General features: G+C 38.7%; 1 protein-coding gene across 7 annotated transcripts in view; it reads left to right on the top strand.

Moving 5' to 3' along the window:
- Positions 1-18,204, top strand: part of LOC107751174 (calmodulin-binding transcription activator 1-like) — a 324,185-nt gene that overhangs the window by 71,226 nt on the left and 234,755 nt on the right. Inside the window, exon 1 of one of the 7 annotated variants that reach the window (XM_016566812.1) lies at positions 3,704-3,718. The exons of the other annotated variants lie outside the window; for them this stretch is intronic. The gene's annotated coding sequence lies outside the window, so the exon portion shown is untranslated. Of the gene's footprint in view, positions 1-3,703; positions 3,719-18,204 lie in introns of those variants that run through there. 7 annotated transcript variants of the gene reach the window in all.

The raw sequence follows: 18,204 nt of genomic DNA, 5'->3' as shown, positions 1-18,204 counted from the left end.
AAATAATTTCAGATATCAGTATTCAATGTTTTATGTTAAAAACAAAACATTAGGCCTATTTATTCATCTGTAACTGCAGTTTAAATGCATCCATGTCCCCTCTGAGACAGGCCTACATTAAACTGTGTAAATACATCTAAATTCTATGTCAGATGCAGATTCCAGAAATGTTTTCTTATGTTGGAATGAAAGACACTAAGTACCGGATGAAGTGCTTCTTATTCTTACCCAAAAATACAAAATGAAAGAAAGAGTTAAAACTGAACACAATCTTGCTACTCAAGCTGTGTATGAACATTTTTTTATATATATTATATAAAGACCTGAAGTGGGTGTCCTGAGTGACAGGTTGCTCCATCCCCCACCAGCGACAAACGTGAAGCCACATCACTTCAAATCCCCACTCACATGGTTTTAGGATTTAGGGCTCTTTTATATCCTTCTAAAAGTAACAGTACTTCCTCCCAGAGCAGGAATATTGACAGAGCTTCAAAATCCATCTTTTATAGCACTACTATTGTGCGGGAATTGCCTTCTACTGTATATGGCGCTGTTGGAGTATTGTAGTTGCTCTGAGTGGACAGCCAAGCTATATTATTGTGTACTTATTATTAAGCTATATTATTGGGTACAGGTTGAGTTAAAACACAATTGCTTTCTAACATCTGTGGTCATTGTGGGACTAAAACAGACGTCCTTTTGCCCAGAATATAGACTCAGGAGGACTTGACGGTTGAATTTAAACACTCCCCTGCTGAAATGGTCAGGTAGCATGCTAGTCATGATAGTTAAAGCATCTTAGGTCCTGGTAAACTATAATCTATAGATCGCAACAGTGGCCATCCACTTTTCAGCGGCTTTGGTTCCGGATATAATTTTCCCATTTAAATTTTCATTTAAGAGTTAAAAGCAATGAACTAAACCATCCACATTACATTTATTGGAAAATATGCATTCAAATATTTAAACCGTTTGAGAGTATATAGGGATTATGTCATCCGCAGTGCTTCACGGGATTGGATGGGCAATTAAAAGAGCTCTTGGCTTGATTTGCTTGTTTCGATTCTCTGATTGGTGGAGGTTTCTGTGCAGAATCATGGGTAAAGTAGTTTTTCACCAAAAATTCCAATGTTAAACGTGATTATTTAAAAAATTATTTGAAATGCTGGCTGATTGCTTCAAAAGAAGCATCGATTAACAACCTCGCAGCTCACAGTTGGTCTGTCTTTAAAAGTTTAGTGTTTGTTTACTTCCGGATCCCGACTATTTCAAAGGTCACTCACCTCTTGATGGCCATATTGAGCATGCGGATCACTTTTGAGAGCCAAACCCCTGACCCTTTGGGATCCATCTCAGTGGCAGACACATGTCCAGTCAAGCTGGGACATCCCTTGCCATCTTGACCTACAGATCTTGCTGTCACTCCCTAAGGCGATTTGCATTCTCTAAGACAGGTCACGCCATTGGGAAGATATGCCAAAATGCCTTGGGATTTTTGGCCCCTTTTTTTATGCCTGACCCTTCGATCCCTTCTGCTAAAACACCTTTAACTCTCTCAGTTAAAGTCGAGCACTTCTGGGTAAAAGAGAGAGGCATGCACTGTCAAACCACGAAGATAAACCTAGCAAACATGCTTAATTATCCAGCGCTTCCACACAACGGCTGTGTTCAAAGTGCACATCCGGGGGAGTTTAGGGAGGGAATGAATAAATCTAGCTTCAGTGTCGTACAGAAGTAACAAGTATTGATGAGCTATTCAGATTGTATTTCCCAATGGACGGGTAATTGCGCCTCGTGTGCTCTTGTACTTGAGAAACTGCATGGGCTAAAATGAGCTCCTCACGTGACGTCACGTGAAAGGCCCGTGCTGATGAATGTTCATGTCTTCTCTGATCCGGAGTCCGTGTTTGTAAAAGTCACCCTAATACAATCTCGGAGATTGGTCGGAGGGTAAGTGGGAGAGTAATTTGAACATATACACCATTGAAGAGCAGCTCGCTGGAGGGAAGTTGCTCCCATCAGGCCAACATAAGCACTTGCATTCTCACCGTGCTTTCATTTTCATGCTTTCTAACCACCTTTATGGCGCTTCTTAAATTACTGTATGCATGCATTTGATTCTAATGAACACTGTTGCGGTAATGAAATGAATAGTAGTAGGCAGGGCGGCCTGGATGATTCAGCAAATTCTTATGTAAGTGAAGTACGAAACACATTTCCTTATTGCTTTAATTTTGTGTACTCTGCTGATCTTTTATTTTCGCAGTTGCTGCGAGGTGGAAAACTATCTCAAGGACACCTGCTAATCTTGCTGTTGCTTATGTTTTAGTCGCCGGATCTCACATGGAATAATTCCCTCATCATGATTGTTTCCGTGCTTATTTACGACGAAGCGGGCTATTACTGTGCAGAACCTTTTCTGTTCACAATCATTAGGTGCGGGAAAATGAGATTCCTGAATCATTAGATGAGGGGGGATTTTTGTTGAAGGGCCAAGAACAATAGACTGCTTTTGTTAGCACTTCTGTTTGGGTGTAAGAAACCATCACAATTACGCACACCGAAACCGTTGTAATTATGCCGAGAGCATTCGTCTTTTTTCTTCCCATTAAAGCTTCTCCGCATATCGGCGAGGAACACTTCTAGTCCACTGAACGGGAGACATTACTGGAGCTGTTTTTCATCCGGTTCGCCCTGTAAACACTATCTCATTTTGCTGATGGCTTTTCGCTGGTGACAAAACGTTGTCTGAAAAAAGACAGGGCGAAAAATGCCAGCAAGCAGTCTTGGGTCATTTTATTGTTCTTTCGCAGTTGCCGTGTGCTTCAGGACTGGTAAACGTAAGAGCGGCGCTCAGGCTAATCGTATTTTAGCTGCCGCAAGGGTTCATTAGCATGCGGCTCCATGCCGGCTCTGGAATCAAAGGCCTGACCGTGTCCAGGAGGTGGGCTAGCTGCGCTCTTAACACACGGTCGGTTTGTTGTGCAAATAAATGGCTTGATGCTAATCTACACGGGAAGATAAGAACACAGCTACAATTAAAAACACATTAAAACGAAAAATAATCGCATGCCCAAAACATTCCAGGCGAGTTCAATAATTACGTCAAGCAGCGTATTCCCTGTTTGAGGAGCAATTTCTGATTAGACTTGAACATAATTTATGTTCATTTCATTATGTTAGAACATTGTGGGGGGAAAAAAAGGCACAGGAAAAATTCCAGCTTATCCATGCGATAAGTAACTTTTAATGTTCTCAGTGGGTTTAAGATGAAAAACAAAGAGTTGTTTCTTACAGTAAATCTCAAAGGTAATTTATAATGGGCTAGCGGAGCATGTGTAGCACGGGAAGGACAAAAGCGGGAAACGTGCATAAATTGACCAGAGCGCTTGTGTTCATAAAGCAGCCAATTTAAATGTAGTGTTCAGCTAATGAGGCCGCTTTCCCTTTTGAGCACCGAGTACTTCCCTCCCTAACTGACCTATTGTTGACAATGTTTGTTTGTTATCTTGCTGTGCTAATGGCAACTAATCTCAGTTGTAGGCCTGCTCCTTCTGGACTGTATGCTTTCATAAAGCTGTCTTTGCCCAGTGTGATGGCTCATTCATTCATTTTCCCTGTACTTTTGTTTCCTTCAGAGACGACAGAGCATCTGCCATTGTGGTTTCCCAGTTTTTTTGAACTCGTCATCTGAACCTTGACCTCCATCATAACCTTGGTAACCATTTCATCTTTTATTTCTCCCATCATTATTTCCTTGTTATTATTATTTTCCCTGTTATGTTTGCTTTAGTTAGTCATGTGCATCCGTATGGAGGCTTGTTTCCACCATGGGATAACAAATGTAATTGTGAGATGATAAAGTAGATAAAGTCAGAATTGTGAGATAAAAAGTAGTAATTCTGAGTTTATGTATCACAATTCTGACTTTTTTTCTTTCAATTCTGAGTTTATGTCTCTCAATTCTGACTTTGTATCTCACGTTCTAATTTTATATATCAATTTTGACTTTTTACTTGCAGAAAAATAAAAAAATTTGCTTTTTATTTTTTTGTCATGTGGTGGAAACTAGCTTCCATGCATCAGTGTGGTTTATTTATTTGTCAATATTTACACTTTCTCCCCCAATCTCCCCAAAGTTATAGAAGGAATGTTATCCTTTTTTTTTTTTTTTTATATATATTCTGTTTATTTTTCAGACATATTCTCTTTGATGGAATTTGTGAGTTATGTGAATTAGCTTTTTTTTTTTTTCTCTCAGTGAATTGATACTAGCTTTCAGCTGATTAATGGGCCTATATTTAGCTTTTTTTATTGTTATTAGTTTCAGTTCCAAAATAATTTCACTTCAATTTGATTATTTAGACCACTTATTGATACCATGTAAATTAATACGGCAGAGCTGAATTGTAGTAAAAGCTGACTAGAGCGGTTGGTCTATCCTTGTCATCAAGACTTTGATGGCAGAAATTGTCTCTCCTGCTTAACAGATGACAGAGGAATCAACTGCTCATCTTATAGTTTATTCATTCCTGACCATATCCCAATCCTAAATCATCCAGATAACAAGCCAGCATCCAACTCGCACTGAAGTGATTGGGTAAACACACACACAGGGCTGTGACAGCTGACCTTAATAAGCCCTCGTCGGGTCTGACCTCCGCATCCAGGCCTGTCCTGTGAACACAATCAGGACGGCGATCCAGACAGCTGTTTTTTTTTATCTGCTCTGAGCTCTGCCGTCACGTACATGAGGCCAGCGTGACAGGTGCACTATGATGTGAACAGCATTCAAGGACGGCTCATCAGTATGACAGCTAGTGTGTCCTCTTTTGTGAGGGTTCAGGAAGCCAGAGAAGGTTTGGTGCAGTAGTTTTGGCGGTGCAGCACCATTTTGTCATGATGCTAAGCTCTGCATTAGTTAAGGAAAATTAAGTGTCAGGTACAGTATAAGCAGGCCGCAGTGCTTTACCGACTTTATTAAGCCACGTGCATCTTGTATTATAAACCTACTGATGCCATTCACCATCAAGTTTAATTAAGAACAGTTAATTGCAAAATCTAAATCAGTGGAGTCCTAAATTATGCATTCCAACATCACTAATTATTGCTAATTATGTTTTGTACACAGTTTATCAGATTTTCTGGGTATGAATGGACAGTTTGATATTCAATCAGCAATCAGATGGATTTCAGTAGATTTCTTTATTATTGTATGCTCAGGGTTGAATCGGTCAAAAACATTTTGTGGGACATATTCCATCATAAAATCAAAAGAAAGAAAGAAAATTTAATATTTTTCAAAAATCGTGAGATATTATTATATTAGTTAAACACTTAAACAACTTTGCCAAATCAAGTATTTATAAATAATCATGTTTTTTTTTAATTCTTTAATTAAATTGTGAGTTTATATCTTACAATTTGGACTTTTTCCCTGCACAATTCTGAGAAGAAAATATTGTGAAATATTAATAAAGTCACAATTACACAATTTTTCAGTGGCAGACTTGGCCCTTCTTCTTGCAAAAAAAGAATTAATTTTTTTCCCCTTTTAGTTTTGTTGTGAAATAAGGCATGTTTTCATGTGTTTTTAAGTTTTTTTAATCTTATGTAAATATGTCCAAAACTGATGGTAAACCTTGGTAATCCAGCATTTTGGGAAATATCCTCGCTGCAGAATAATGCTGCATGCAGAAAACAACGCAGAAAGCCACTCCATAATATGAGGGGTTGATGTTGAAATGCCTCGGCAGTTTTCAATTTCCGACAACACCTAGAAACAGCCAAGACCCCGAGCCAGCTATTATTTCACACACAATCATCAGCCCCATACAAACCCTCTCCTGTGACAATTTTCAAAGCCTCTCCAATATGACTGTGCCGTGCACCTACTTACAATTGCCATCAATTAGCTTTGTGTATTAATGTTCCGCTTTGCGGCAACGCTACGACGCAGCATAAAGATGCTGTCACTCGAAGGTGCATCGCTCGTTTGTGAGATAAGGTAAAACAAATTGCCCCATTGTTTTATGCCGCAGTACCGGTGCAGATAGGTTTCAAATAGAGCCTGTCACAAAGCAAACAGCAGGCGTTTTGAACAATAGATCAGAGAGATTCGTCTAAGCTGCACACAGGGGTCGGATCCTTCATAATGCACCTCGACCTCTTAACGCTTTCCTCGCGGACACTTAGTCTTTTGAGGCTGTATTCATATAACCTTGCTGTACAGCTAAGCCGTTAGGTCAGACTGACCCATATGACTGATGTCCTCTTTTCAACGTATATGTCCCATCGGGCCGGGGCCCTCCTGTGTACGGAGCTACAGATAGAGGTCAGATAGTTTTGATTACAATGCCCTGCTCTGTTCACGATACTATCTGCCTTTTACCTGAGAGGAAGCTCTTTCCGCATCATTCATCTTTGCTCTTTGAGTAGCTCTGGTAAATAGTACACATTGTGTTTGTTCTCTCTCCGGGGGAAGATGGATTTAATAAATCGTTGTGATATACTACTTGTCTTATCATCGACAAGTACCTCACTCAACCTTTTAGCAGGAAAGGAAAAACATATAAGTAAGCCAGAGTCAATAACAGCACATCACAAGTGTTTGTCTCTGCGGCGGTAGCAGAGGTTTGCTTGCTCTGACCTTGTTCAGAGACATGCCAAACTATAATATGCTTCTCGTGCACTCATTCAGGTTTAGTACAAGCTGTACTGATGTGGTGCTGTGTTATGAACAATTCAGTCTGGCCACTGAAGACCCACAAAGTGATCCCATTGGCTGAAAGGACTTTGAATGGGAACTCCATTCAGTCCCTGAGTAATTGATATGCTCCAAAATATTTTAATACAAACCTTTACAAGTATATTATATATTTAATATATATATAACATTTATTTCACATAGAAAATATCTCAAATTATGAGATGTATAATGAAATAATAATAATTTATATTATTATTATATTATGTTTTATATAGGGCCTTTCGAGGTTAAATTATTCAAAATTAATTATCTTTTTAACTTATTATTGTATGTAACCAAAGCTTTTCTTTGCTTAATTAAGCTACCTACAAGGTGATTAGCCTGCTAGCATCACCTATGCTCAAACAAAATCGCCTATCGTGCAAATGAAAATGTAAAACTATATGTTTTTATGCGCATTATATATGTTTTGTTTGATAAGGTATTATACGTTATTACGTCTACTTCCTACACTAGAAACTGAAATGACAAACTTTTATTTTCATGCAGGAAAGCACATTGTAGTGTAGTTTTACTAGTTTTTGAAATTCAGTTCAAGCATATAATTGTTTAATCGAGTCACGTGAGATGATGTATGCATATGCGTAGTCATAACCAGCTTTGTTGGGCAGCAAAGCTGGAAGAAATCAAATATTAGCGTGAGGTCTCTTGTGATGTGATCAGATCGCCTCTCATGAAGCGACTTCGACTTCATCCCCCGCCAAACAGAAACGCGTGTCAGGTCTGCCTCGCTCGCCACAGCTCAGTAACTTTGCCGAATATGAAATATTTATTTTGCGCTTGGGAAAAAAACGAGTGACGGTTGTGAGAACCATCATAAATACTATGCACTTCAAAGATGCTCTTTGCTTTTAAAGCTCAAGTAATCTTTACAAACCCCGTTATAATAACGGGGTTTAATAACAGAAGCTGCCCGACAAGAGAATCCTCGCTCATTAAACACGCCTTTTGTGACAAAAGATGTCAGAAATCGAGGTTTGATGTAATCCTAAAGCTCCTAAATGACTCTTATGACAGTAAACCTGGCCGTCTGTGTCATGCGTTCGTTTCCCCTCAGTCGGTGTGCTAAGATGCCAGACGGTTGTAAGGAATATGTATTTGCATGGGTATCCGTCTCCATGCTTCACGCTGACGCCTCTTGTGAAGATACAGAGTCTCCTCAGTTTGCTTTGTCAGACTCCATTGTAATTCCAAACCAGGTACAGGGAGGAAGAGAGCTTTAAACATTAAATCAATGAGGACTACGGACACCAATCTATGGAAAAAAAGAGGGGGGCGGGGGGAATCAAAATTTGAGGCAGTTGCGCAGGGACCATCTCATTTAGCCGGAGCTCAGAGGCATGCCAAGATTAATATACCTCGCCTATTTGGGTTGTATATTGCATATTCCTCCACGACTCAAGTCTGTCTGGGCCGGCGGGTCCCACAGTAGCACAGATCATTTTTAAAGCGCTTCATTATTTCACCAACCAGTCTCTCTCTCTGTCTCTCTCTCTCTCTCTACCAGGTCTCTCCATTGATTTAATTAGTGTGCAGAGAGAAACTGTGCGTTTGAGATGTTCCATGATCTCTATTATGTATGCTGGAGCATCATTTGGTAATCTGCACCATGTCGGCTTTCTTTATTGGCCGGCGGTGAGGTGGACTCCCTAGGAGCACGTTGTCTGATGGCCACTGTGACCATGATAAAGTATTGGTGGGCTTTAGAGTCCTTGCTTTTCATTTTTATTTTATTTATTAATTTGCATGTGTGTGTGTGTGTGTGTGTGTGTAGTATGGTCTGCGTTTCCTCTGGACCGGTTGGAGAATCGGATAAATTCCAAGATTCCGAGGACGGACCCTTGAGGAACACCATGATTAATGCACATGACTTACCTACACTTTATTAATACTTAAGGCAACACTTCATCATGTTTCAGCAAAAATTAGCTGACTTGCAGCGATTAGTGCTTTTATTTTCCACCGCAGATAGATTCATAAGAACAGCTGTGAGCCAGAACACATGTAAGTCCATGATTTGGTCAAGAAGGGGAGGAATGCTAAGCGAGTTTTCCAGGCTGAACGGGTGTAGCATCTGTCTGTATGGCGTTCTGGCAGAGTTTCTGAGATGAAATGAAATGAGCTAATCAGTTTGTGCCATGCTTAATTTAATCTCCCCACTGCCGCGCTATCGATTTGAGTTTTGACTCCTGATTTGCGAAAAGCAGAAGAATAATGTCATATAGTAATGAGGTCATGTTATTAAACGGGAGCGGCTACTGAAATGTTCTTACAAGTTTTTTTTTTTGTTTTTTTTTAATCAGTGAGATGATATTTTACAAAACTTTAAGCTAATTAAGACTGGTCTTAACAGAAAGCACATAGGAATCAGACATTGTTTTAATATAGTTAATAAGATAGTTATTCTTTTATTTGTGTTGTAACTAAAAAAGATGTACGCTACTGTTCAAAAGTTTTATAATATATAAAGAAATTAATGTTTTTATTCAGCAAGGATGCATTGAATTGATCAAAAGTGATCGTAAAGACATGAATATTACACAAAAATATTAAGCAGCACAGCTGTTTTCAAATCAGCATATTAGAATGAGGATCATGTGACACTGAAGACTAATAATATTTCAAAATATTATTGTTTTAATGTATTTTTGATCAAATAAATGCAGCCTTGGTGAGCCGGTGAGACTTTAAAAAAAAAAAACGTAAACTTATTTAAAAACTAATATACCAATTAAACATACCCAATAAAATCCAGAGAGAATTGAAGCAAAGGCTTTGTGCATTAACATCAGAACAAGGAAAGATGGGAAGTCTGATTATGGTTGAACATGAAGATACTTTGTGTTCAGCAGGTCTGTTTTGGCAGTCGAGATGAACGGAGAAACAGACAGAGATGAAACGGTATGGAGAAGGAGTAGATCTAAAGAGGGGCTGGTGGGCTGCGAGTTAGGTGCCAGACCAATATAAAACCTCATTACTGTGGCGTCATGGAAAATGTGTGCACTTTACACTCCATCTAGCAGCACTTTTGCTGGATAAGCACTGTTCTTATTTGGCCCTTTATAAAGGCCTGTTTCATTAAGGGCAGTTTTCAGTACTATCCTTTGTCACCAGACACCTGCTGCGGTCACCTCAACACTTTGTCTTTGTCTTGGAAACCCATTCAAGGGCAGAGTGTTCGTCAAATATGGTTTATTGGATTTATTAGAAGTCGTTAGCATCCAAAACAAATGGAACAAATAGATGTTTTATATTATCAAATATAATAATAATAATAATTTTATTTTATATTTTATGCATTTATAATTTATTTTTTAATTTCATATTTGAGCCTTTTTTACGTTTTTTTTATTTTTATTATACAAATTATACGTTTATTTAAATACAAAATGTGTATCAGGGGTGATGATGGCTTACAACACACCATACAAAGGAAGCTCATAAGATTTATGCAAAACTACATTCAGCCTGAGTATATTTTTTGTGACTCACATGTTAGAAAAATATGGGTGGATGTATGGATGCATCCAAGGAAATGGTTCATTAGATTAAAAGATATTAGTGTCTCATTTTCATGTCTTTTTTTATTTTTATTTTTTTAGATTTTTATGAGGTGAAGTTTTGTACTTTTTGTACTTTTCTATGTAATGTTTGGTTGTGTTTTAAAGGTACTTTGATGCAGGAAGCATGGTTCATAGGAATAGGAGTTACGTCAATGTCTTTCTCTTTGGAAATGGAATCTCTCTTTAAAGGCAAAGATTGAAGGCCATAAATGCATACAGTGTGAGCCTTGATGGTGTCGTGAAGGAACGGTCAACAGAGTGCAGAAATGATCATTTCACGTCTTCAAAGAAAGGCTCCAAGGAAAATACAAAACTAAAAAAGCAGCAGTCAGTCCTGAATTGCAAATGTGTGTCTGGTGTACGGCACACACACACACACACACACACACACACACACAAGCAAGCACAAACAACATTACAAGCAAGACATTAAAAAACATGTCCTTGCATAAAATTTGCACCAATAAAAACTGCAGATGCAGAACATGCAGCTGAAAAAAAGGTCAACGGCATAAACCGGCTTCAATTATAACAATGCCGGCCGAGAAACCAGTGTGCACTCGGCTAATTAGCCAGCAAACAAAGTCTCTCCTGAGTCGTATTTAAAACAGTGTCTGTGTGTACCATACTCAGAGTTTTCTCTGGCTGTACACTGACTGGCAGACTGCTACGCACTTGTCCAGACTGCAGTTGAAAAATACAAATAAATAAAAAGAATAAAAAATTGAGATGATTGTGCCAGCCTCAGGCCTTAAAAGCATCCCGCTGAGTTTGGCAACTGGCACTCAGCGCTGCTCCAATTTTAGATGGAGCTGCTCTTTGCCCAGTCTTTCTGAAGGACATTGGTAACATTAAAGTGTTGGAGAAAGATCACATGCTGGATGGATTGGTAGGAAACTTATTTTTTATTGAGAAATGCAGTAACCAATGTGCACTTTGCATCAGTGTCATTTTACTATCATAGATATACTGTTATTTTTTTTAAAAATATTTTGAATAAGATTTTACATTTTCTGTTTTAATTTTAATTTTAGTAATTTTTTTTGAGTGTTGTGTTTTTGCCAATTTTATTTAAAAAAAAACATCTTTTAGTTATTAAATTAATTTTTTTTCTTTTATTTATGTTTTAATTTATTAGTTGTAGTTTTAGTTATTTTAGTTCTAGTTAAACAATTTTTTATAACTTTTAATGTGTTATTATTTATACACTTATTTATTTATTTGTGTATTTATTTATTTTTAATTTCTGCAGGTTTGGTCCTCCATAGTTACAATGATTGTTTACATATATATTTAGCACTGGCAACCTTTGCAGATCTATTGAGAATATCTTAACATCTTGTCTTTAATAATATTAGGTTTAATAATACTATGTTTTATAGAAAAATACTCTTTTGGTTTTACATCAGAACGTTATTTGCTCATTTTGAATTAGGGGCTGTTCAAATAGGATTTGTTCTCACATTCAGAAATGACTAGACGGAGTGCAGTGAAAGCTGACAGCATCATAAATTGTTTTCTTTTTTCTTGGCCAAATGAGTTTGCAGTGTGCAAAAGACCTAGAATAGTCCATACACCAAATTAAAGATGGCGTGGCTGTTGAGATTACGTCTGGCGGGCTTAGTTTTCGCAGATAAAATCCCCGCCTTGGTCATAAATTGTATTACTGGCTCTGGGATGCTGTTCTCTAATTGGATCCTTGTAATTGGGCGAGTGGAGCTAAACAGCCGGATTCCTGTTTGTTTATACCTCTCCCCCATATTAGTAACGTGCTGCGACTCCTCAAACAGGCTGAGGGGTCACTAGCATCTAGCCAAAGGCATAATTAGTCACTCATTCTTAGCATATGCCTCACTAGTAGCCTTGGCCAATTATTCATGATTAACTCAAGTTGCAGTGCGAGCAGCTGATTCATGCCTACCCACACCAAAAGAAGGAAATTAAAAAAAAACACAAAGCCTATAGTTTTTTGAGGAGATGAAAGAGGAGCCCTCGATGCAAGGGGCATTCAGCCTGCCAAGTGCCTGTCAAGGTTCTCAAGCACCCTGCAAAGTGTGAGAAAATTGGTAAAGAATTAAAAAAAAAATGCTTTCGGTCCAAGATTCATAGTGTTTGAAAGAAAACTGGGACCCTAATCTGAAAATAAGTGCTAGGAGAGTAAGAGGGGTGAATAAGAAAGACCCCTCAAATACGTTCCGTATTGAATTTTCCCGACTTTGATCCAACTGATAGATATAGTATAATTCAATCTAAATGGATGTCTCACCCTTGGCTTGTCAATAATAGTAGTTCTATTTTTAACATTGCGCTGGGGGGGGGACATGGACAAAATGTATTGAAAAGCGTTTGAAACGATAAATGTTGAAGTAGTGAAAAGTATGGGGTTTTAATGATTAGCCAAATGCTTAAGGGTTAGAAATGACTACTTAAGACTCAGGCGTCAATGTGTTATCAGACCTGGGCTGTAATAAAATCGTGACTTCATTATTGTTATGAGAGCTTGTTCCACTTTCATCATGAGGCTCTAGCTGTGTGCCATTCTGAATCTCTATTTAACTGACACATTCCTGTAATAGATCAGCTGATGGAGTCAGTTCGAATGTTTAATTGTAATCTGATGTTCTTTATAGCCTCGCATATACATATGATATTTTGATGTCTGTACATCTATTACACACCAGAATGGCCTCAGTCTTGAATGCAACTTTGCAGTTGATTACAGGACTATAGAAACACTGGCAGAACCCACTTCTGAGGCTTTTTGACCAGGACGCTGAGATCCAGAGCATGTCTTCAAGTATCCCAATGGTAATTTCTTTTAAAATATTTAAAATATTTGCTATTATTGCAATAACCTTTATTAAATTAACATTTAATAGCTTTAAATTACTGCATTATTGAAAAACTTTAGGAAGTCTAGAAAGCCTTGAAACTTAAATGGTTATTTAATTTGACAATTCTCATTCATTTTGATGAAAGATTATGAAAACAATTTTGTTCATTAAAGGGGTCATATGATGCGATTTAAATTTTTCCTTTCTCTTTGGAGTGTTACAAGCTCTTGGTGCATAAAGAAGATCTGTAAAGTTGCAAAGACTAAAGTCTCAAATCCAAAGAGATATTCTTTATAAAAGTTAAGAGTTAACCACGCCTACCTAAAACTCTCACTATGTGGGAAGATTTGCATAACGCCACCCAAATGTTCACGCAAAGAAAGAAGGAGTAACTTTTATTCTCGCTGTAGTATTGTTGACGCTGCAGCCATGTCGTGAAAAGTGACGTGACATGTGGCCATATATATATATATATATATATAAAGGTTGTGTATCAGTCTTGACTGGTTCCAGTCAGGTGCTTTTATAAAACCATTGACATGGTCATTTCACAGTGTGATCAGCAGAATAATGGTCAGACGCCCCTCTGTGCTCTGGGACAAAGGTCGAGACTCCTTCGCATGCAGAAGAGCCCAAACGGCCATGCATCATTTCAGGGCGATATCCCACATGTTCTGATAATCGGTGCTACTCTATAAGGAAAGAAACGTTCCTGTAACCTTGACAGATTGTAGCATTTGGACAAATGGAGCAGAACTGCACACAACATAAACAGTTTATCTGCTTAATTGTCAATGTGACATTAAAATGTACTTTTATAATACAAATGACAGTTTTTTTTCATCAGTGCATTTAAAATGCTGGTTAACAATAATAGCAAATAGGAATGGATTTGGAAAGTTGGTATTTGTGCAGAGGGTGAACTTGACCTTCAACTTCTATGATCAAAATCCAAAAATGCTGGTTTAGTTAGAAAAAATGTGTCATATTATGAAAGTAAAATAAGTATTTTAAGTATTGCAATTGACTGCATGCATTTGGCATTTGTCTAATTTCAAATGAAGTTTCAGGTCCAGCGTTGAAAGGAAAAGTGAGACCGTCATTATACAGATGGGGAATTCCAGCCGACAATCATCCATTTTCTCTGTCATTGGTAGAGGAGAAGGGTAGCAAGAGAAAAACAATTGTATTTTGACCTGACACCAACTCCCAGATGAGAGCTGTCATTTCCTTTAAGGTCACGGAGAAATATGGGATGCAGGCAAGTAGTTATTTGAGTTAGGAGATCGAGAGCTCGCTTTTTGTCACCGGCGTCTCTCCAGACACTCCAGCCACGTGTTTCTTTCCATGCCCGGTGCCGCCCGGTCCGGGCTGCTCAGGACCCAGCGGGGAATGGGGGCTGTGACACTGACAAAGCTATCTAAGGCTAGCACCATCTGTCATCCCCTCCAGTTTAGCATGAGCTATCGCACAGTCCAAAAGATGTCAGTGAACCTTATCGCCAAGGAAACCTCTCAATAACTTATTCATGATTCGCGAGGCAATCGCCGGGCTGCTGTTTCACTTGGCAAACTAGCCGACATTGACAAAACATTCAAGGAATGCTCGACTCGACCCTGTATCCAGAGTGCTCCGGTTGGTGCCGGATATCCATCTGGTCGAAATTCTCAGCACGCTCCCCTTAGGAGGCTTTCATAGCAGGTGATGGGTTTAAGATTCTTGGCAGGGAAGCATTTTAAGAGCAATAGTGGCTGTCACCAGACAATTTCCCTTGTGGTGGGTCTGCATCTTAAAGCATTAAACCAAATGACTTCTTGGTCTGGTTCAGACAAGCTGTTTGAGCAATGGCACCGTTCGAATATTTACACTTTAATATAGCAGCTCGTCTTGAGGTCTGCGCTGACCATGGGGACGTCCCGCAGATGCTTCTCTCTTTAATGTCTGTGCTCAATTAAAGGCTTGTGATTGAACGAGGCAGTGCGCTGGATACCCGATTGCAATCACATATGCAGAAGCTGTCAGAGATATGAAGCGCTTCCCTCACGCTGTGAATTATATTGTATGCTCTTTGCATTTTATGAGTTCCGTCCCCATAATGTATTGTGCTGTTATAAGTAAATATATCTTGAATGACCTTTCTCTACATGTCAGAGTTGGGACCACTGAGAATGCTTATTAGCTCACTCGTGTTTTTTTTTGTTTTTGTTTTTTTCCTTTTGCTCTTCGAAAGAGCAAAAGATGGAGAAAATAGATGAGTGCAGAAAGAGAGAGAGACTTCACCAACTGTGTGCCCCAAACCCATTTAGTTCCAAGACGGTGATAGTTTTTCATCGAATTCCCTGACCTGCCATGGAACTGTCACTTTCCCCTTTAGCTACACAGAATTTGACAGGATGTAGTGACGACTCCTTTTCTCCTGAAATAAGTTGTGTGCAGCCCTTATATCCTTAAATGGGCTCACTGTCCTTATTAAGCTAGAAGGCAATTTTGGATTTGGCTTGCGAGTATCGTTTCATTTGTGTATGTCAGAGCTATGTGAAATTCCGAACTGAAGGATTGGTTCCCTTTCAATTAATGAGTGTGAATTTAAATTGAATGGCCGCAAACCCCACAGGAAGTTGAACTGAAATGACAGGAAGTGAAATGAACTGAATTGCAATTTGAAGAAATTAATGCATTCTGGGAAATGAAGTGCTTGTCCAGTCTGGTCCATAAATTTTAATAAATAAGATGGGGAAAAAATGTATATTTCTATAGCTGGAATTTCAAACATTTGTCTGTCTGTCTATTGTAATGCCTATAAATCATACACATTTCATGGCCTTTTAAACTTTTTTGGTTTTGAACAACTTTTGTAATTACAACAGTTAAATGACTTTTGAATTTCAAATTTCCTACACATAAATTTCAATTGGAATTCCACATCCTGTTTGCTACCTCAATTCAAATTCCAAAGTTGAAGCCAGTTGCATAAACTGCTTAGACTAATCTTACAAGTACAAGATTGTTCAACCTTTTAAAGTCAGTTACGTAAAAGCATAGATTGGTCTAATTTGAATGCAAAATTAAGACTGATTTCCCCTTGGCTAACTGCTAGTCGGACACTAGTTGTTATGTAACTGGCCACTGGTGTACAAACTACAATAGTCACTCTAAAAAATGTTAAGGTTGGCGTAAATATGCATCTTCAGGTCTTCCAGGTTGTTTTGTTGGAGCAGGAAGAGTCAATTCTGAGCTAGTTTTCCAGTTCGGTTCTATACATACAATGTAGTTAATGTAGTTGTCGCTACTTGAAGTTTTCAAGAGTGAATTCGGTTCTAGAATGCAGCTGTAACTTCCATAAATGACCAAACCGTGTGTTTACAGAACGAGGTGAAGCACTCGTTCTGGAGGAGTGACAACTGTATTTAGTTGCAGTGTGTACGTGACCTGTGAGCGTGTGCAATACTTCAGCGCTGTTTGCTCTACTTCAACTTCCAATTCCCACAGTCCCAGTATCACTGTGTTCCCAAATCTGCTCTCTGACGCAACGCTCCTCCGTCTGTTGCGGCTGTCTTCTCTTTCTACCCGTGTCCCATTCCCAGTCCTTCCCAGAGCAACACAATGCGCTATTCTCTTCCATGCTGAGATCACAGCGCTCCCAGCCACAAACCCAACCGCTCTGTATTTCCCTTCCTACCTGTGAAGTGAATTCCCTCCAATGGCACGGAAGGTAATAGAGGACATCCTTTCTTCCCCTTAGGCCTTTTCTCTGTTCAGTGTCATTGCTGTGAATGTCTTCTGAGAAGCGAAAAGCTGTGCTCTGTGTGGTTGAGCATGATACACAAGTTGGATGCCTTCCAAATGCGGTGATTAGAAAGAGACATATATTTGTTTGACCAATATTTTTTTACAGATTTCACACTCTTCAACCTAATGGGTTACCAGGTTTTTCTTCCAACAAATGGTGCCATTTTTTGGGTCAACCAAATAGCACCCAACAACAGATAAGGAACATATTTAACGTATTGTTTGGATAATTACTTAAAAGCTGTTTGATAAATAATAGCCATTCATTATGAAGCACAAAATGTGTGGCTTAACAAATAGACCCAAAAACAAAGATTAAATAAACTGTAGGGTTGGGAATCGTTTGGGTTTTTTTCGATACCGGTGCCAAATCGATATTTTTAAAATGGTTCCGGTGCCTAAACGGTGCCTGAATGCTTAAACGGTGCCTGAACCAATACTTATTAAAAAAATAAAATAAAATCCCCCCAAAAAATGATGGACTGGCCATTAGAATAGAAATAGAATAGAGAGTGCAAATGTTAGAGGGTCAATTTTTGTAATAAAAAAAAACAAGCAGATAAAATTAGAAGCATTAGAATAGAGAGTGCTAGAGTTAGAGGGTCAAATGAATATGAAAGAGATGTGTTTTCAGCCGTTTCTTGAAAATATTAAGGACTCAGCTACTTGGATTGTTTAAAGGACTAGACACGAAAATCGCGGGAGCGAAACACATGTTGCGGGAGCAGGCGGCAATGGTCAGAGATCCAGGACATTTTGGGCAATTAAGAAGTCCCGGCCGGACGCATTTTTGTAGGTCCAAAAAGAGGACATGTCTGGGGAAAAGAGGATGTATGGGTCACCCTAATTTATAATCTATTGCTAATCGATGTATTCTTTTTAAAGTAGCATATGGAACATATTTTCTACCTCATTCTGTGACAAGAAGCCTCATCAGATCACAAAAGGAAGAAAAAGGTTATAATTTTCTCTTTTGTTGGACAACAGGTTTAGAAATGTGAATACAAGGGAGGTTTAGCTTTAGGCATTTTAATTTAAGCATGTTTAGCTTAGTTAACGGAAGGCTACCTGCTGCCATCAGAGCAAGTGTAATTATTGCATTCAAGTGCTCCTCGGATGCTCTCATTTCCCGAGTTGTGCTTTTAAGTCAGAATGTGAAAACAACATGGACACTCTCATTACTACAAAGATGTGTTGGAGTTGTATTATTAGAGCTTTCCGACTTGAGTTCACGTGCATTTTCTCAGTC

Source organism: Sinocyclocheilus rhinocerous, unplaced genomic scaffold (genome assembly GCF_001515625.1).
Source record: "Sinocyclocheilus rhinocerous isolate Xijiao unplaced genomic scaffold, SAMN03320098_v1.1 scaffold362, whole genome shotgun sequence".
Taxonomy (NCBI): Eukaryota; Metazoa; Chordata; class Actinopteri; order Cypriniformes; family Cyprinidae; genus Sinocyclocheilus; species Sinocyclocheilus rhinocerous.
The sequence above is the reverse complement of the archived record's forward strand: the minus strand, read 5'-3'. Positions and strand labels throughout refer to the sequence as shown.